Source organism: Euprymna scolopes, chromosome 2 (genome assembly GCF_053919585.1).
Source record: "Euprymna scolopes isolate OS-2025 chromosome 2, ASM5391958v1, whole genome shotgun sequence".
Classification (NCBI taxonomy): Eukaryota; Metazoa; Mollusca; class Cephalopoda; order Sepiida; family Sepiolidae; genus Euprymna; species Euprymna scolopes.
In genome coordinates this window covers 148751896-148774395 of record NC_136483.1, presented here as the reverse complement: position 1 = coordinate 148774395, position 22500 = coordinate 148751896, and the positions used below count along the sequence as shown (strand labels likewise).

General features: G+C 33.4%; 1 protein-coding gene and 1 pseudogene across 3 annotated transcripts in view; one reads left to right on the top strand and one right to left on the bottom strand.

Annotated features, from left to right (window-relative positions):
* The window catches only part of LOC145297537 (paired box protein Pax-7-like), a 405080-nt gene that overhangs the window by 15876 nt on the left and 366704 nt on the right, over positions 1-22500 (bottom strand). The gene's annotated exons all lie outside the window — the stretch shown is intronic.
* LOC145242480 (U2 spliceosomal RNA) lies at positions 7355-7566 on the top strand (annotated as a pseudogene).

Below are 22500 nucleotides of genomic sequence, written 5' to 3'. Positions count from 1 at the left end.
CTCTCTGACTAAAATACATAGTTTTCACTATTTTTTAGATTAACTGCAACTCACCGTCCACATTCGAAATGTTGACTTTTATAAGTTTTCGAGTATGCTGACAACGAATATTACAGTTAAATTTGGGGCTGATAAATAGTTTATAAGATATGAAAACATTTGTTATCCAACGTAAAAGCTAATGTAATCCCCGGTAGCCATTTATTTCACAGCTGAGGAATTAGTAATAGCTATGCATATACGGCTTTCCGAATAAACATCCCAAACCTCCCCATGTTAAGAACGGCTTTCGGAATAGCCCCCAACCTCCTCAAGTTAATAACGGCTTTCGGAATAAACAACCTCAACCTCCCTATGTTAAGAACAGTTTTCGGAATAAACACACCATTTTTTCGAGGGGGGTTAAAAATTATTGCTTTGTCATCTGCGTCAGTTACACGCATGCGCATTACTAACTACTCGATTGTGAAAGCAAAATGGCTGCCTTGGATTACATTAGATATTTTCATATCTGGTAAACGACTTGTAAGTCCCAAATTTAACTGTGATATTTGTTGTCAGCACACCCGAAAAATTCCAAAAGTCGACTTTTACAACCAAAAACCACCACAAGACTGAAATCAACCGATGAAAAGTTGACACGAAAGCAATCATTCAAACATAAACAGAAGTTCTCGGGCCAATTTTTTTTTTTAACGAAATTCAATAAAATTTGAATTTGCTCAAAAACAATAAATTTTATAAAGTTTATGTTCATTCATCCAACGCCGGTTGAAGTGTCAAGCGGCAGTTGCCAAGTCATTACAATATTGTAAGTATAATTCCATTCTTTTAAAATCGTATTCCGAAATCATCATACACTAGAGCTTTACATTATTAACATTTAACTATGCTATTACCATAAGTTACCCTTAGAATGGTAAAAAAAAAGAGAGATCTGTTTAACAAAACGTTATAGTCTGCAATGAGTGGTTTCTCTATCAAACAAAATGCTGCTGTGTTTGGGAACCGAACGTTTGATTCGGTTACGAATTCTTTCTTTCAATTTAAAGTGTGATGTGAAAATTTGGCATTTCTGCAATACTGCGTGGTAACCATGTTTTTTTTTTGTTTTCAGTTTGGAGAATATTATTATGAGGATACATTCATTTGATAATAAGTCTGTAACAGTTTTCTTAAATCACATCCTTTTCATTGGCACCGATCCAATAACATTGAATAGAGATCTTCAGTTGCACAAATTACCATGTGGCCAGACGGTAAATTTAATTGGCTTTGTATGATAATTCTAAAAATTTCCACAATGTTGGACGGCTTCGTGAAAGTCAAATCTTGGCCCCTAGAAATGATGCCGTTGATATGATCAATTATGATATTTTGCAAGAGTTATCAATCCATTGATTGTGTTATTAATGAAGATCAAGCAGTAGAATTTCCTGTAGAATTCATTACACGCGCCTGAAAAGCCACACCATAACCTAATATTGAAGGAAGGAGGTTCAGTTATATTTAAATGAAATCTTAATTCATCTAAACTCTGTAATGGAACGCGGTTCTGAGCGCCATTATAATAATTGGAAAAGTTGAAACTTTTAATTCCTCAGATTCCCCTTATTTCTTCTAACATGCTATTTCAGTTCAAGCGTTTACAATCCACAATAAAAATTAGTTTTGCCATGTCTATAAATAAAACTCTAATACAGCCTCAAAATTGTTACACTTGATCTTCAGCCACCTTGCTTTTTCCATAGCCAGTTGTATGTTGGTTGTTCACGCATTGAAAGTCATGAAAAACTCTGCATGTATACACCTGTTAGAGGTCACACCCAAAGTGTTGTTTATGGAGAGGTTCTTCAAAATTAATGTTAAACATACATTTACCAGTGTTCAGATATGCACTACTGGAAACTTAATTATAATTATTTTATTTACAAAATCGATTACTAAGGTCATCTTTATATATATTGTACATTAAAGAGTTAATATAAAAAGGGGATCGAACAGTTTTCAGACATGCACTATGATATAAAATAATAATTGCAATTCTTACATCATGTTTGGAAAGAAGAAGGACTAACAGATAAAAGATTAAACTAGAAAAGAGAAGCAGGGCTACTGGCGAGACCTCCATAAAATAAAACGCAACTACTACGACTCCTCATGCAGGAGTGAAATAAGAAGCCATTATGAATTAATGTTTCGTTAAATCAATAAGAAAATTATTTATTAGGACGGAATATTCAAATATATCAAATAAAACCTGGCGACGTCTGGTACTTCTGTAAGAGACTTAGAGAGATAGTTCCTGTTATAACGATTCCTATATATTAAAAGTTCATTCCTTAATTGTGTTGAATGGAAGAAGAAGAAAGAGAAGTTCTTTGAGTGATGACATAGTGTTTAGACAGTTCGGACATTATGATGTTGAGACGTGTATGTAAAGACATATAACACAAATATATAATACAATTGGACTTTACCTTTTTGTAAGAATCATAAGACACAAGACGAGCTTTACAAAAAACACTTGATGGTTTATTTCGTCACACGGCCGTGTTTCCAGCACCAAGAATTCAAAGTCTCACATTTTTTCTTGAAGTGACGTCTCGCTCCTAGACGACTGACTGTCTCTCTCCGAGTTTTTTACTGCCTGTCCCCTTATTATACAACACTTTAGCTAGCTAGTAAATAATGTTTGCGATAACCTACTCTTCATCCTTAATTGTAAAAAAAAAGATAATGTGCATACGCTATTCGCCCTGTTGCTAAGAATAAATATTCCATCACTCATAATGATATATTCAATAGTTAAGGATTTGATCAATTATGCACTATTATTAATGGTCACGCACGAGCACAAATTAAAATATATATTTATATATATAACTCCAAATTTGTTGCAGAGCAATTCTTTTTTCTATTGTTGATCTATTATTTTTCAATATATTTTTATATGCTTTACGTTTATATTTACGAGGTGCCTTAAATAAGTTACCAGACTTTTTTTTGTATTTTACTTATAGTATACACACTGTTTTATATTTTATTCTTTTTATAGTACACACATGAAACTCTAGTACCCTTCGAAGTAATCTCCCCTGATTGCGATGAGCTTGTACCGTTCCAACAACTTCTGGAAGGCCCCATGAAAGTCCTCTTGCGTGAGCATGTCAATGACTCTCGTTGCACTCTCTTTCACCCGCTCAATTGTTTCATAACGACAGCCTCTAAGGTTTTCTTTGAACTACGAGAATAACCAAAAGGCACAGAGAGCAAGGTCTGGACTATAGGAAGAGTGAGGAACTGTCTTGATGTCCATCTTGGTCAAATAGTCTGTACAAGACCGGAGTTGTGGACTGGCGATTTGGGATATTACTTTGCGCTAATCTTCCGCATCTTCAGTTCCTTATGAATAATTGTGTCGACATTTCCAACACTAACATCAAACTGTGCACTTATTGTCGCTATAGACATACAACGGTCCATATCCATGTAATTCTTTATTTGGCCAATCAACTCTGGTTTTCTGATTTCCTTACTCCTCCCACACCTCTCACAGACACCCTGCCTTCCTTGAATCTTTTATGCCACTCAAAAAACATGTGTTTGTAGATTACTGTTTTATAAGTAAAATAATAAATAAATAATATTTGTTTATTTGTTTACCTAAAAAATTATTATCGTAAAAATGTCAACAAAAAATCGACATTATATGTGTGTGTGTGCGCGTGTGTGTGTGTGTGTGTATGTGTGTGTGTGTGTGTGTTTGATCGACCCTCCTGTCGATTTCAACGTATGAATTCCACCACAACAATTAAGCTGTTCGGAAATCCACACAGATTATTTGTTAATAATGGTGAAGGCGTTGTGCAAAACCAACCACACTATTTGGTACAACTGCTAATCTTTGTCGGTGCAATTGCTACCACAGGCAGAGCATACAGTAGATCCCAGGTGTTACGCTGCCAGTGAATTAAACGCGTTCCCAGTTATCCACCTGGAAATTGCTACGTCTCGGCGCCCTACATACAGCGCCTAGCCTACACAAATTGCCACCCATCTGGTACTGACCATTGCTTAACTTCAAACTTTTTGAACGGGCGTATTTTATATATATATATATATATATATATATATATATATATATATATATATATATATATATATATATATAATTATACGCCTGTAATATATTTATATATACAATACCTCTGTTCAAACATAACGTGCCGTCCCCTCTCTCCTCCCTTTTTTTTTAATGTGCTTCTGTGACCACGCTACGATAAACATCAGATCCCGCCTAACGTTCCCTGAACAAATTTCCTTTTTGTATTCACTCAATCACATTAGACTCAATAAGCTTTGACAAATACGAAAGGCAAACAGTTCAACAACCGAACATTATTTTGAATACATCATTCTTATATTAGGCGCCAGGCCTCCAGGCTTACTAACCTGAAAACTGTTACAATATATAAAAAGGAGAAAAGGACAAAATCGGCTCAATATTTCATTATTGACTTCATAAAAAATGTCTCGCTCACACCTATATGCATACTTGAATGAATAAAGTATACTTTATATATATATATATATATATATATATATATATATATATATATATATATATATATATATATATATATATATACTAGCATTCAGCCCGCCGTTGCCCGGGTGTTTGGAGGTGTATGTTGAGCAAAAAAAAAAAAAAAAAAAGCGGTCATTTTTTTTTACCTTGGACCCCTATTATGACCCCTTAACATTTATTGTTTTGGGCTCGAATTAAGTTATTAAGTTAGATCCATGTCCAAGGAACCGATATAAAAAATTTAAAGTGTTTAGACCCAAAATTGTCGGATGAGTTTGGTAGAGTTCTCAAAGGTCAAATCGTTGAACTTTGACCCTTTAACCGCCAAATTCCTGGTCGAAAACCGATTACAAAGATTTTTCGAAATCTCAGTACCCTGTATATCAAATTTTGAGTCTGTAGACTGAAAATTGACAGAGTTATTGCGTAAGGAGATGTAGACAGACAGACAGACACACAGACAGACACACAAACACACAGACACATTCACTTTTAAAGATATACTAACATTTCCGCCCGGCATTGCCCGGGTATTGTGAGGTGAATGTTGAGAAAAAAAAAGCGGTCAATGTTTTTAACTTTGACCTATATTATGACCCCTTAAAATTTATCGTTTTGGGCTCTAATCAAGTTATTAAGTTAGATCCATGTCCAAGGAACCTATATCTAAAATTTCAAGTGTTTAGACCGAAAATTGTCGGATGAGTTTGGTAGAGTTCTCAAAAGTCAAATCGTTGAACTTTGTCCCCTTAAGCGCCAAATTTCTGTCCGAAAACCGATCACATCGATTATCCCAAATCTCAGTACCCTGTATATCAAATTTCGAGTCTGTAGACTTAAAATTGACAGAGTTATTGCGCGCGCGCGCACACACACATATATATATTTATATATTTGTATATTTTTTTAGCAGCAAGTCATCATTCAAGCACGTCTGATTGAACACGGCGGAGTCCTTCTTTTTCTGATTTTTTTTGGATAACTTTTCAATTCATCAAGCGGTCTTTTTTTATTTCGGTTGGCATGTTGTATATTATGGCGTCCAGTGGTTGTTGTTCAGCCATATTCTTTTTAAGCGCTTTCGATCGGTACAACCGATCGTCGTCAGGAATGTTGGTGTATTTATTGTTAATTCTTTTTTTTTTATTGGTTATAAAGGTGTGCATATATATATATATATATATATATATATATATATATATATATATATATATATATATATATATATATATATATATATATATATAAGGAATTTTGTGTGTGTATCTCTGGGTCTGTGCGAGTACGTTCCTTATGAACTCGAAAACGGCTCGGCCGATTTTTATGAAATTTCACACGAAGACACTTTATGCGCCGGCAGTGTTCTTTAATACGTTTGTATCGGAATGTCTTCGATAAGTATCGATAGTCGATAATCGAAATAATCTGATGAAAGCAGAAACGGGCAATTTTGAGCAAGTCTTACACAACCCAACATCACAAGTGCATTTGAAAAGTTTCACAAGCTGAAACAGTAGATTATTTGATATGACAGAGACAAGTTCAAAATGAATGTTTCTGTTTAAAGCACAATTGCAACATGATATTTAACCTTTTCGTTTTCAACTAAATTCAATCCATTATCGCCACACAAGCAGTAAGTCCAAGCATATAAAATCAACAGTAGGTTCTATGATATGACAAGGGCACGTCTGAAATAGATATATTCCAAAAATCACGGAAATTCATTCAGCAGATTTATTTTTATAAAGAAAATCATTTTCAAACGATTAATGGGAATTCATAGCCATTGTAGCATACATCTCGCAAGTTTGAAGTATTATTTAGTAATTTCTCTTTGTTTCTTGAGATCGTTTTCAAAATGGCAGCTTGCAACTCTGTTAATCATGAAATGTGAGTCATTTAATTTTTTTATCAATAATTTTACTAAGAATTCTTCATAATTTTGGTTTTGGTTTCGATTATAGCTGATGGCACTGAAGTATTCGACTTTTTTTTATAAATAATTTTATCAAGAATTCCTAATAATTTTTCGTTTCGGTTTCGATTATCGCCAATGACACTCTAATAATCTTTTTTTTAAAAAAATTATTTTTTCAAGAATTCTTCACAAGTCTTGGTTTCTGTTTCGATTTTAGCTGATGGCACCATAGTAATCTATTTTCTTTATAAATAATTTTATATATATATATATATGTTGTTTTGTTTTGGTTTTAGCGATATGTTTTGAATGAATTCAATTATTTACGAAAGTCCTTTTTTACCTAAATGCGAGTTGGAAATAATTTTCCCTTTTTAACCAATTTGGTACCCCCACATGGGGAGCGGTATATATATTATTTTTAAATTGTAATTATCCACTGACACGTGTTTCATCGTCTACGACTCATCAGAGTGGCTGTATCTAGCGAGATTCGAAATCGGGACCCAACAGTAATGAGCCTGAACCTTTACCCCTGGACCATCTCGCCAACTGTCTGGATGTATCGCGATTTACTTAGATGTTGTTTTGTTTTGGTTTTAGCGATATGTTTTAGTTTGGGATTCGGTTTCGATTTAAGCTGATAAACCCAAGTCACATAGATATATATATATATATTTTTTTTGAAATCGCAACTTTATAAATATATAAAAACCGATAGAACATTAACACTGTAATAATATATACGAAATCTGCAAAAATTAAAATTTAAGCGTATTTTACGACCTCGTTACGCCGTGCGCCGTGCGCTCCTGCTAGCTTGGATAAATACTTTCGCAGTTTTTCTTTCTTGGCCTTTTGGTCAAGATCAAAGTGTAGTATCTGTTCTTCAGATACTGCACTTAAGATAATTTGTACCAGTCAATGGAGGGGAAACCCTCTATACTGGGACAATTATTATTTTTGGTAACCAGAGTGACCCCTTTTAGGGGAGCTGGTTTTTACCTCACATTAAAAACGGCCTTGTGCCTAATTTGCTCAGTGGGGGAGCAAATAAACACCATCTGTTCTTCAGATACTGCACTTAAGATAATTTGTACCAGTCAATGGAGGGGAAACCCTCTATACTGGGACAATTATTATTTTTGGTAACCAGAGTGACCCCTTTTAGGGGAGCTGGTTTTTACCTCACATTAAAAACGGCCTTGTGCCTAATTTGCTCAGTGGGGGAGCAAATAAATACCATCTGTTCTTCAGATACTGCACTTAAGATAATTTGTACCAGTCAATGGAGGGGAAACCCTCTATACTGGGACAATTATTATTTTTGGTAACCAGAGTGACCCCTTTTTAGGGGAGCTGGTTTTTACCTCACATTAAAAACGGCCTTGTGCCTAATTTGCTCAGTGGGGGAGCAAATAAATACCATCTGTTCTTCAGATTGCTGCAGTCTTCATTTTCTTGTTCTCTTTCGGTGGAGGAGAAATCCTTCACGACTGAGACAATTTTTATTTTTGTACCTTTTCTCCACGTTAAAAAACGACCCTGGTGTCTAACTCTGTCCCGTGGGGAGGCATAGTAAATAGGTACAATAATATCAGGGCGTCTCCATTTACACTGAATATATACAGAATGCCAACATCAATATATTATTACATATGAATTAGTCCCCTGTGGAATTTCCACAGGTCTCGCTAGTAAAAGAAGAAAAAGAAAACGTACAAGAATAATAATAAGAAGAGGAAAAAGACGAAGAAGACAAAGAAAAAAAGAAGAAAGTGGAATCAAGTAAATTAAAGCAAAAAAAAAAACAAAAACAAAAAAACAAAAACAAAAAAAAAAAAAACAAGAAGAAAAGGGAATTAGCCAGCAAAGAAAAGTAAGTAAATAAATACGCATTAATATCGGAGTGGGTCTGGCAAGTCGAGACAGTGTATAGGGGTAGGGAACAAAAAAGAAGAAAAAAAGAGGAGGGGAAGTTTAAGTCAACGTGAGATACCACATTTTTTGTTACAGTTAACTCGTGTGTGGTTTTCTCGTCTTTTCGGCACTGCTTATAATATATTTTGTGTACGGCTCTGATCAGACGTGACTGGAGGTGGGCAAAAGCTAATCAAGTGTACACGACTCATCATCCATCTCCCCTTTTTCTCTCTCTCGCTTTTCTTTTTGTTGTTAACACCCATACACGGACCTGATCTTATCGACGCTTACACCTTCCTCTCTCCCCTACACACACCGCATCGTCTAACACACTGCAAGCCATACCGAACAAAGCAGTACAATAGATTCGCACATATCCTCGCTACAAACCGCTTTATATATATCTATATAAAGTTATATATGTCAATATTGTTGTAACTTTTAGAGATGATTATATTCGGTATGAGTTAGCTCCCCCTGGGAGCCAGGGAGAATTTAATAGTCATCTTACATTTCGGGACATGTACAAATATATACATAATACATACTGCACATATATTCACTGTTTACTTATTTACTTCTTTATTAAGTCAAGAAAACAAAAACAAACGAGGCCACACACGCAAAATAATAAGCGCTCCCTCGAACGTGATGCGTACAACATCGGAGCCGATGCGTATTTCGCTAGAGAGGCCTCGCTCGTGTACGTCCGCCGGTATTTTAACTAAAAATTATTAAAGGCTTCTTAAGATGGTGACTTTTATCTCGGTGTAGGAGTTTTAAGTATTTTTAATTTTATTACTTTTAATAAAACATACTTGACAGAGACAATTTTGTTTTCTTCCTATCCAGTGCCCCTTTTTCTGGAGCTGAATTTCCCCACCTAAAAACCGAACTTCTGGCCTCCGGAGGTGGGGGGGGGGCAAGTAAATAGGAACGTAATACACAAACATGAAGATTAGCTGCTGCCCGAGCTCACAACTCCATTTTATATAGGAAATGAAAACTGTCAAAAACAAAGTTGCCATTGTTATAATTTTTTAATTAAAGGTATTTTAACTAAAAATTATTAAAGACTTGGTAATCTCCAAAAATACCGTTAGGGCTTACAACATGGCCGCCAGAAGAGTTACGTGATCCGCACGTGACTCTTCTGGCGGCCATGTTGTAAGCCCTAACGGTATTTTTGGAGATTACCAAAGACTTAAAATAGTGACTTTTATTTCTGTACGTCTTTAGACGAGTTTTAAGTATTTTTAATCTTATTACTTTTACTAAAATATAGCTTAATTAATAAAAAGAATAAATTGCTTAGGAGTAGCACTCATTTCAGTCTAAATTAACGTGACTAAAATAGGAATTAACCATATTGCTCTTGGGTAATTAAAGTAAATAAAATCCATATTATTGGGTGCTTATTTATGTCAATTTCTAGGTAGGTGCAAAATGAATGGATATTTTGACCCCCTCCCTTTACTTAAAAATCCGCCAAAAATCAGGAAATCAACCAATTTTAAGGATTTTTTTCAGTATTTATCAAATAATGATCATAGAATATACTGAACTCATTATTTTTATTTAAATCTTACTGGAAATGTATTATTTTTTAAAACAAAAAATACCTTAACTAAAGTTATGGTTTTCAGTAGTAAAAAAAATGCATGAATTTATTTGGGCTATTTTATATCAAAATAAAGCATTGTAAATTGCAATAATAAAAAAAATATACAGGAATATTATGAGAAAAGCCCCGTAAAGTCCGTATTAACGAAATCGATATAATTCGAAGAACAATTAATTTCTCGAACTACCGATATTATCATTGAATTAAGCATTGTTTATTTAATATTTACGAACGTTCCATGTCGGTAAGTACGGATGGACAGTTCTGAAAAGAAAAGAAAACCAGTCAGTTCCCCCCCCCCCGCCTTCAACTAACCGACATTTTCAGGTACGCCTGTTTGTGTCAGTTAACTTGAAATTTTACGTAAACATTCCGATAAATTAAAACGTAAGTTTGTACTTTTTAAGTGTGTAATGTTTTCAATAATTTTATAAATTGTTTTCTTTCTACTTTGAATTCTGTCAAAATATTAATAAATAATGCTGTTAACTTTTTCAATGAATAAATTATCAGTATAATTAATGAATTAAATTAACATTTATGCAGTTTGTTTTTAAAGTTTAAATTCTATTAATTATTGTTTGAACTTTTTTAATGAATAAATTGCCATTGTTACTTAGTGAGTTTAATTGACCTTTCCACATTTAACATGCACTTGTAGTTTTATCAAAAAAGTATATCGACGCATTTAGAGTAACTGGTGAAGCAAAAAAAAAAAAAAACCCCAAAAAACGGGGTAATGAATAAATAAATAAATAAATAAATAGATATCACCAAAGGCAAGCTATCTTTCTACATAACTAGATGCGTGTGCTTTAACTTATTTTTAAGTGTTTTTTTTCTATTTAAAAATTAAGCTAGCGGAAAGCCTGCAAAGTTAGAATGAAATAAAAGGTCTCTTAATTAATAAATACTAAGTTTTTCATCGAAATTGGTTAATTTTCTTGAATTTTGATGAATTTTTAAGTGAAGGGAGGGGTTTGGAACGATATTGAATAATGAAATTATGTTCTTTATGCGCTTCCATAATTTTTAAAATTTTGCTGCCATACTTTTTTTTGACACAATAAACAAACCTCGTTGCTACGACGGCCACATTTTTGGATAATTATTACCTTTTTTAGTAAAAGTTAAGTACATTTATTGTATTAAGTACAAGTATGTGTCCCCACTTCTATTAGGACAGACCCCATTCTAAAAAGTCAAATAGATGTATCCGATTTTAATATAAATTTAAAACCAAATATATAAGAAACTAATTCAGATAAGTTTCTAACATTTCAGCTTTTAGCGACTAATATTTGAGGTGCGTTCCAAAGGTAATGCCTCCTATTTTTTTTTTATTCACAACGAATAGATCGTAAGGGTATGCGAGTTGTATTGTTATGATGATTGAACTTATCTATTCATGATCTGAAAGTTTCGTCTTTTTATTGCTGATACTAACGGTATGAGATTTTAAGAAAACAACTCCTGTCATGGACGTGAGTCAGAAGCAGAGATGCGTCATTGAATTCATGGCAAAAGTGCGTTGAGAATGGTGGTGACTATGCATAAAACTAAATTCTGAAGCACAAAAGGTCATTAGTTTTAATGGTACCACTCTCGTTATCGTAGATCTTCAGTTTTTTTAGTACAAAAATACAGATGGCTTTACTTTTTGAACGACCCCGGTATTACAAAGTTCGCTCCGGACTTCCGTGCGCAGCCATCATTCGTCACTAGCAACAATGTATTGAGAATGGTGGTGGCTATGTAGAAAAATAAATTTTGGAGAACAGAAGGGCGCTCATTTCAATGGTACCAATCCAATCTTCGTAGCTCTTCAACTTTTAAGTTTAAAATAGAGGCTTTACTTTTGAAACGATCCTCGTATAAACACACACACACACACACACACACATATATATATATAATTACCGCAATAATAATTTTTTAGATACTTACAGACACTAGTGTTTAATTCTTCCAGGAATCATCAGTGCAGGGTGACACGATTACTACCGGTCGAGAGATTCGAGCCCGGCCACGAAACGATCTCTAACTCCATTAGCAAGCAACAAACCTCTCGGCCAATCTCAACCGCAAGAAATATCGTTAAAATTTTACCATTTATTTTTTAAATGTCGTAACATTCGGCCATAGTGATCTAATGATTATAACATCAGGATCTATACGTGCGAGCTTAGATGACCGACTTTCTGTTTTAACTGTAAAGTGCTCAACAATAAGAACCGAGTTTCTTAAAGGGAATTACATAATTATTACAATAATAATTTTTAATACCTACAGACAATAATGTTTCATCCTTTTGGGAATCATCAGTACAGGGTGACACGATTACTACCGGTCGAGAGATTTGAACCCGGTAGTAATATATATATATATATATATATATATAGTGTTATAATGGAATAAATCCAGAGGAAATCCGGGTATGAGAGCTCAATGTGGTAAACAGAGCAATAAGATAAAAATTATAACACGGAAATTACATAATTGTCGATGCAATAATTTATTTCAACCTTATGGTATTTTCAAGCATCTAAATCAGACAATTACATTTTTGATACTGAAAAAGAAAAGAAAAATCGTGCTTCGACCCTCAAAAAACCAAAGGTGGTGGTAGTAGCAATCCACTTAATACATTTATAGAGAGGGTGGTAGGGATTTAAAAAAATAAAAATTAAAAATTAAAAATAACAAATAAAAAAGTTAGATTAGACACTTATAAGCGGCAGCTCGATGTAACCATAGATACACACACACACACACACACACACTCACACACACACACACGCAACACATACACATACACACACACACGCCTCTAAGATGTACGTTCTGACATGTAAATGCCTTGACACGCGTTTACTAACCTAGGAAGGGGGGGGCGAAAGTATACGGATATATAGTGAAAGAAATAGAACAGCGCGTAATGGAAAAAAGAAGAAAAAAAGGGGAAGAAAAGAAGAGGATACAGTGATTGAGTCATGGAAAGTAGGTCTATTAAAAGATAAATAAATTAATAAAAAATATAACTAAAACAATAAATAAATAAAAATAAGAAAATAAAAATAAAAAGAATATTATATATAAAGTTTTAAAACTATCTGTATGTTATTATGTAAAAATTAATATTATCTTATAATTCATTTAAATATTTTATGTAATATAATACTATGAATTTAAACATTGAGTCTATATATTTAATATTTTATATATTTTCATGTAAATAATTTTATTGGTGATTATAGCGGTCGTTGTAATTAATATTTCAATTCTTAATTGATTAAGAAGTGGGAAAATGTAATATTGATCGCCCCCAATTCGATAGGACGTATCTAGTTTCGGTTAATATATACTTTTATTCCCTCCGTACAACAAAATTATTCTCATGCACGCATAAAGAAATAAGTAAAATAATTAAATTTTTGTGTTGATTTGTATCAAATCTAATAATATCTAGTTTTAGTATTTGGTCTTTTTGACTTAACTCAGTTTAATAACTAATGTATTATCTGCAGAGAAAAATTATTATCTTAAGGCTATCTCATTTATTTATAAAAATACAGTGAAAAACTCACATATATTAAGAAGGAAAATAAAAACAAAAATAAATCTAAGAACAGAGACCGGAAAATAATATGGTTTAATCCCCCTTACTGTCAACTATCCAACATAAACATAGGGAAAGTATTTTTGAACCTAATAGATAAACATTTTACCATAAATAATCCACTTAGGAAGATATTTAATAGAAAAACAATTAAAATAAGTTACTCGTGCACTAAAAACATGGACAGAATAATTAGCACTCATAATAATAAAATATTAAACAACTCTAATAGAAATAAGGCGACAGTAGACAAATGTAACTGCCAAGTGAAAAATAACTGCCCACTGGACGGTAATTGTAAAGTTGAGTGCGTGGTTTATAAGGCCACTATCCACCCAGAAGATAATAACAGGGACAAAAAAGTTTACTTCGGTATCTCCGCCGGAAGCTGGAAACAACGTTTTTATGACCACAAACATTCTTTCAATAACCCAGCACTTAAGAATAAAACCGAGTTAGCTAAACAATGTTGGTTATTAAAAAATGAGAATCGATCCCCAGTGATTTCATGGTCAATCCTATGTCATTCGGACGTTCCAAACGGCTTTAGGCAGAGATGCAGTTTATGCCTTGAGGAAAAAATAAGAATCCTGAAGTACCAACACAATAATCTCCTAAACAAACGAGATGAACTGATGGCCAGATGTAGACATAAATGTAAATTTAAAATAACCAATAACTCTAGATCCGACGAACAGAGAATTCTATAATGGTAAAGACACCGAATCTAACACCACTAGATTAATTACGATAAACAATCCTACCCCACCCCACCGGCAATTATAGTGTTGTCCGGTATATACTCGATAATAACTACTTTACGATTTGTTGTCCGAAATCTAAGCTAGGCATATATATATATATATATATATATATATATATATATATATATATATGTGTATATATGTATATATATATATATATATATATATTTTCCCCGAAGTACCTGGCTTGTCCAAATTACTTATAAATAAATGAGATAGCCTTAAGATAATAATTTTTCTCTGCAGATAATACATTAGTTATTAAACTGAGTTAAGTCAAAAAGACCAAATACTAAAACTAGATATTATTAGATTTGATACAAATCAACACAAAAATTTAATTATTTTACTTATTTCTTTATGCGTGCATGAGAATAATTTTGTTGTACGGAGGGAATAAAAGTATATATTAACCGAAACTAGATACGTCCTATCGAATTGGGGGCGATCAATATTACATTTTCCCACTTCTTAATCAATTAAGAATTGAAATATTAATTACAACGACCGCTATAATCACCAATAAAATTATTTACATGAAAATATATAAAATATTAAATATATAGACTCAATGTTTAAATTCATAGTATTATATTACATAAAATATTTAAATGAATTATAAGATAATATTAATTTTTACATAATAACATACAGATAGTTTTAAAACTTTATATATAATATTCTTTTTATTTTTATTTTCTTATTTTTATTTATTTATTGTTTTAGTTATATTTTTTATTAATTTATTTATCTTTTAATAGACCTACTTTCCATGACTCAATCACTGTATCCTCTTCTTTTCTTCCCCTTTTTTTCTTCTTTTTTCCATTACGCGCTGTTCTATTTCTTTCACTATATATCCGTATACTTTCGCCCCCCCCCTTCCTAGGTTAGTAAACGCGTGTCAAGGCATTTACATGTCAGAACGTACATCTTAGAGGCGTGTGTGTGTGTATGTGTATGTGTTGCGTGTGTGTGTGTGTGAGTGTGTGTGTGTGTGTGTGTGTGTGTATCTATGGTTACATCGAGCTGCCGCTTATAAGTGTCTAATCTAACTTTTTTATTTGTTATTTTTAATTTTTAATTTTTATTTTTTTAAATCCCTACCACCCTCTCTATAAATGTATTAAGTGGATTGCTACTACCACCACCTTTGGTTTTTTGAGGGTCGAAGCACGATTTTTCTTTTCTTTTTCAGTATCAAAAATGTAATTGTCTGATTTAGATGCTTGAAAATACCATAAGGTTGAAATAAATTATTGCATCGACAATTATGTAATTTCCGTGTTATAATTTTTATTTTTTATATATATATATATATATATATATATATATATATATATATATATATATATATATATATATATATATTTCTGTAGAAATATATTTGCTTATAATATATATCAATCCTTATTTTTCTTATAATATATATATATTAATCCTTATTTAAGAAGTTCAATGTAATTACAGAGCAATATAGAGTATATATATATATATATATATAACTTCTTCATTTACTCACATAAAATTAATATACGAAAGTATAAATTTATGCGTAAACTTTAAGTATTTACTTCAAAAGTGCTCAATACGTAGGTAGAGCTAGTTAGTAATTTATAAAATATACATGGCGATTACGCTACACTGAATATTCCGCGTTTCATCCACTCTAGGATTCTTCAGGCTTATGCCAGGCGCATAAGCCTGAAGAATCCTAGAGTGGATGAAACGCGGAATATTCAATGTAGCTTAAACGCCATATATATTTTATAACTTACTATATATATATATATATATATATATATATATATATATATATATATATATATATATATATATAGCCTCGTATATGTAATGTTTATTTTGTTTTATATCTTTAAACGGCCAATAGTTCGGAAAACATCCTCTTGACTAGACATGTGCATGCGATATAATTCGTAAAAGAAAATGTGGTGTGATATTTACATTACGCGGGCGGTTTCTGATTTTATAATGTACTAGATCAGAGTTTCTGAACAGAGAGCCTTCGATCAAGAAGCCATGAGAATACGCTGGGAAAATGTAATTCAAAATGCATAAACATGCAAAGTATAAATAAGGTGACAAGACGCCAGCCATGAAAAAAGTTTATTTTTATATACAGTGTAATCTCTAGATACGAAATTAATTGTTTTCTCGTTTGGCTATCATATTCTTAAATTTCCATATCCTGAAAGGCGTTTTACGTGTTAATCGCATAATCCGTTCCAATCCACATGAAAACACTCATAAAACTATATAAGTTTAAAACAAGAATAAAATAAAAGTCAATTAGTACCTGACTTAACCATCAATATCTGTAAGTGAAGTAGATATTAGAACATAAAACAGCAGGCTCCTCCAGTCTTTGACAGATTATGGATACCTATGAAGGTGTGCGTGCGCGTGAAATTTTTGTGCGCAATCTCCAATCACACCTTTCCTGAGTCAACATTATTAAATACCGGTGGCAAGTGAAGTGCATGTACAAGACGACTGGAAACAAATGCCGAGATAAGCGGAGAGAGCATAGAGCGCCTAGAATTCTCAAATGGTCATCCATCTGATACTAACCAGGCTCAACGTTGCTTAACTTCAGCGATCTGACGAGAACCCGTGTGTCAACGGGATTATACCGCATAGGGTTTAGAACATAATGCAATAATAAATAATAAAATTTCAATACAGAAAATATGGAACTTTACATTTCGAGTGAGGCGATGTCCGAACTTTACGAAACATTTAAAATTAATTTTAATTTTTTTCAAGTTCTAATTTCCAATATGTCGACGATTTGAAAACGCAATGACAGCAGCTACAACATGTTTGGATTCGTGAATCTTATTTGAGATGGCTTGGAATGCGATGTTTGCATTGCTCATTGGCGATGTCAAATGAATTGTTACGTCCTTCCAAATTTTCAAACCATCGTGACAAGATGTATTCCCGAAAAAGAAGAACAATAACGTTTATGCTCATCTCTTTAAAACATGCATGATACTACCATGAATCGATACTTCCCAATTTTGGATTCCATCCAGAGATGCAGTGCAAGAAACCGCACACTATTCTTGAGGAACTTATCCAATCATGTACAGAAAAAAAAAATGATGAAACTAATGATCAGAGCAGAAGCAAAAAATATCCAACAAATTTTGCTTTCTAATGATACAATCCGCCGACCAATTAATGACATGGTCACTGATATATACTGATGTATGCTATCAAGTTTGCTCTGAAATCAAGCAAAGCACACCACAGACTAGCTTATAATTAGACGAGTCTACAGACACCGTTACCATTGTTATTATTAACTAACAGAGCATTACTATTGCTATTACTAACTAAGAGTCTATCAGGCATGGGTACACAGTTTGATGAGGTGTGAAAATTACATCTAGCCACTGAGCCTTGATGACATGCGTTACATGGAGAGAAATAATACGAGAATGATACAATGGATTTAGAAAGTGAGAATTAAAAACACTTAATGATCTGTCATCGCATTTTTTTTTTACTTGTAAGGTCACCGCTTTTCAAGGCCTGGTTAAGTGTTGGGTGGATTGTGAAACAACATGATCAGTTACGACGGAAGTTGGGTAAGACATATATTATTTTAGAGGACGGTTCAATAGGAATTTATTCACGTTAGATTGAAGACGACCATGTTATAGTCAGTCGAGAAGTATTGCATTCCACAGTATTGCATTCCATAGACGGACAGTTCTATGAAAGAAAATCTGGCCATGGAATTCTCGTTTAGTTCTAGGCACCAATAGGGTGTTGGGGAAGTTACTGGCGGTTGTTGCAGCCATGCGAGTACTTGTTGCAAACGTTTTACGAGGAGGGAGACACATAATGTGAATTTTCCTGACATATTCCCAGAATTCAAGCGATAACAAGTGCGAACATTTAAACATATATTTCACGCTTATTTTGTAGTTTTGTTTCAATTTTTCAACGTAAAAAAGAATGCTAATGTAACATCACGGGGCGCGAATGTAATTGTAACGTTCAGAGATAGTTATATATATATATATATATATATATATATATATATATATATATATATATATATATATATTTTGCAATGATGTAACGACACCATTTTGTTAGTTTTGTGTAAAAAGATAAAACAAACAAAAACTACTTAGTATTATTTGGATGATTCATACTATTGTTCTCATCATCAGTGTTATTCTTATAACATTTCGGCCGATATAACCTCTGACCTTCTTCAAGTGTATCTTGTCGGACCCTGGAGTCTTTCTGCCGAACTCCGGAATCTGTACGAAATTTCGAGCCTAAGGACTCGTGGCATAACTGATAATATACTAAGCGACACTCTTCTGGAAGTTGAAGGTTTAATTCTCAGTACGAGCGATACTCAAAATATAATTGTGACTGACTTAAGACTTCTAGCTGGTCATGGTTGACGAAACGAGGGCATGTTATCCTTGTGAATTAGATAAAGGGTTCCGTTCGAAATTCAATACAGATCCTTGAGTTCGACAGAGAGATTCCTAAGTTCGACAAGACACATCTGAAGAATGTTAAAGGTTAAATCGGTCGAAACATTGTGAGTATAGCACTCAAGATGAGAACAGTAGTTCAACTAATCTAAATAATCCAAATCATTAATCCCTATCTAAAAAAAAAAGTCAGAATCATAACACTCTGACCTCGTATAAAAACTTTCCGTCGAGAGGAAACTCAGAAGTCATATTTTTTTACTATTGGGATACACGTTTAAAGTAAGTTTGAATATCCATCAGAAGAAGGGAGTTTTTCCGAAATATTGCCACTTTTCAAATCCCTGTAGCCACTCAAGGATAGTGGTTATTCATTTATTTATTTTAGTTTATTTCTAACTAGCGGGGTTACCCGGCGTTGCCCGAGTGTTTGTTTCCGGGACGGGGGGGGGAGTTTTAAAAAATGTTATGGTAGGTAAGTAGGAAGGATCAAACCCGGAGTCATGAGTAAAAGTAGGAAAATAAAGTGTGAAAAAAAAAACAACAACAAAAAAAACATCTGCAACGTTAACAGTTCGGCCACCAAGAAAAGTCCATTCCAGTTGTTTAGGAAAAAAAAAACAAAAAAAAAAAAAACGACTACGGTAGGTCGGCGCGAACGTGAAAATATAATGTGAATTGTCCAGCATGCTAACCACTACGCCACAGAGCACTGCAGCTTAGTTTAGTGATTTTAAATAACTTCACATGAAAGAACTACGAAGCCAAACCGGTGTTCTCTTCTCAACTGTTCCTTGTGAACGATCCCCAAACGGTGTTAAGTGGTGGCAGGGGGAGGAGGAATTTATTAGAGAGAAAATATTTTACCACTTCCATTGATCTTAACCGATTTTGGCCGTGACTTCTCAGCAGAAAAAGTATAGAAATCTAAGACTATCGAGGAATTTGAGAAATAATAAGCCTATAACACACCTCAGATATTGTTCTGCCGTTTGTGCATATTATATTTGCATGAAATATCTTGATTTTTAATCCTGTTAATGTCAAAATCAGACGGGAAAAAATGAGTTCATTTTATTTATATAGAAGAGATGATGTTGCTCGCTGTTTAAATTTAAAACAAATATCGATTTAGGTTCGAGATCTAATGGGGAGTGGGGAGCAAGAGGGATACTTTTGGAGGTCAGATCTGTAAAGGAAAAGAGAAAACTGCCTAGATATTAATAAGTATGGAAAGAAAGAAACGCGAAAGAAGATGAGACAATAATCGGAAGAATTTCTCAGTGCCCTTATCTTCCCCATACACATCGAAAGAGAGGAAGGAGGTAGGAGTAGGAAAGGGAAGAGGCATGGGGGAGTGGCTGTGAAAAAAAAAAAAGCATTTTAATTTACCGACGCTTCTTCTCCAGTCACTATACCTTCTTGTAATAATAATAACAACAACAACAGTAAATAAACAACAACAACAACAACAACAACAACAACAACCAGATAAACCACAATAATAACAAATAGGACCGTACTGCGCCCCCATCTCTAACACTACACACCCCCATCCCGCAATAAAAAAATAATTTACTGCTATGAAAGTGACGACGATCATGATATATATATTATATATATATATTATATATATATATATATATATATGTATGTATATATATATATATATATATCACGTCCAGCATTCAAGTGTTATTATTTGTTTTTCACTCAATAGAAATGGTTTGTTGAGTCGATCGCTGTCTGACGCCAGCCGCACAATATGCCAAGGTAGCGTGTATGAAGGCATTGGTGTTTGACAAAGAGGTAAATGTCTGTCCCGTTGTAGACGCACATCACGCTCGACGATTGGACCAGTCCCACTTTTGCATTGCACCTTTTGTTTATGCGGACGCAAGAGGCGCCGGTCGATTCCGGCTGATTTCGTCCCAACAAGCGATGCCTCGCCTCCCTCCCGCCCGCCATTCACTTTTTCGCCGCAAATCGTTTTTCTTTTGTAACGCCATATTTAAAACATATTGACAATCGAGAAAGCGAAAAAACTATTACTCCCTGTCTCTCTTTCTCTTTCTCTCGCTCGTTTCCTTTTTTTTTTTTCAATTTCGTTTCTCCCTTCCTCTAGTTTTTTTTTTTAGTAATATCATTTATCTCTTTCATTTTTTTCTTTCTTTCTCTAGTTTCCTTCATTTCGATATTTCTTTCCTTTGCTTCTTTTAGGCAATCTTTCTTTGGGTCGCTTATTCCTTCTCTTTCTTTCTTTCTTTCTTTATTTCTTGCAGAGATTTCTACTCACTTTTTTCTCCCCCTCTCTCTTTCTTATTCTCTCTCTCTCTCTCTCTCTCTCTGTCTCTCTCTCTCTCTCTCTCTCTCTCAGGTCCTCAATCTCTTCCTTTCTGATTTCGTTTTCTCTTCCTTTCCTTTCTTTTAGTGACTTCTTTCATCTTTTCTCTAGTTTTTCTTTCTTTCTGTTCTGTCTCTCTTTTCTCATTCTTTCTTTTTTCTTCAATCATTTCGTTCTTTATTTCCTTATTTTCTTTCTTTCAATCTTTCACTTTCCTTCTTTTCTTTCTCCTTTACGTTTTATTCATAATTTACTACGTTTTCTACTTCTTCCCTTCCATTTTCCTCCTCCCTATCTTTTCTTGTTCTTCTTTCTTTCTTTCTTTCTGTTACTTTCTTTTCTCCTTCTTTATTTCTTTCTCTTTTACTTCTTTCTCAAAATTTACCTTTTTTCTCCGTGCAATTCTTTCTTTCTCTTTCTTTAAATTCCTTCTTTCATGTTCTGTCTTCCTATTCGTTTTCTTTTTCTCCATTCTTACATTTATACCTGAATTCTTTTTCTCTTTCATTTTTTTAATCTTGATTTTTTTCCCCTATTTTTGTTTCATTTTTTCTTCTAGAAACGTTCGTCTATTTTTATAATGTTACACTATGTTTAAATCGTTTTTCAGTAGTTGACGTAAAATGATTACTTGTTGATTTATGGCCATTTTATTCGTGTTTTCAAACAAATTATTTTATTTTTTCTTCACTTTCCTATTTAGTTTTCTGTTTTTATTTTCTTGTATATTTTTTTAATTATTTCTTTAATTTCTTAACAATTTTAATGTTTGTGTGTTTGTAAATAAATAAATAAATAAATAAATAAAATAAAATAAAATGGTAGAAAGCAGGCAGACTTGAACCCGCGACGAAGAGGGGAAAAAGAAAGCGAAAGAAAATGTGACGTCTTACCGCTACTCCATGACGTGACCAGATGTTCAGAACGTTAAAATTAGGCAAAGTCAACCCAACCGATTCGATGACTTGCAAAAATGGCTCGAAAAACATCGACCCCTTCTTGTAGAAAACTGCCACGTTGATGGCGAAAGAAATTAATATTTTTGGCCAATTTTTTGATATTTGTCGTCCGAGATGCCGAGCTTAAAATTGATACCAATCTCGTAAAAATCCGTCGCCTGCGTCAAAAGTTTTAGGCATACACACATGTATACATACATACATACATACATACATACATACATACATACATACATACATACATACATACATTTAAACAGACAGG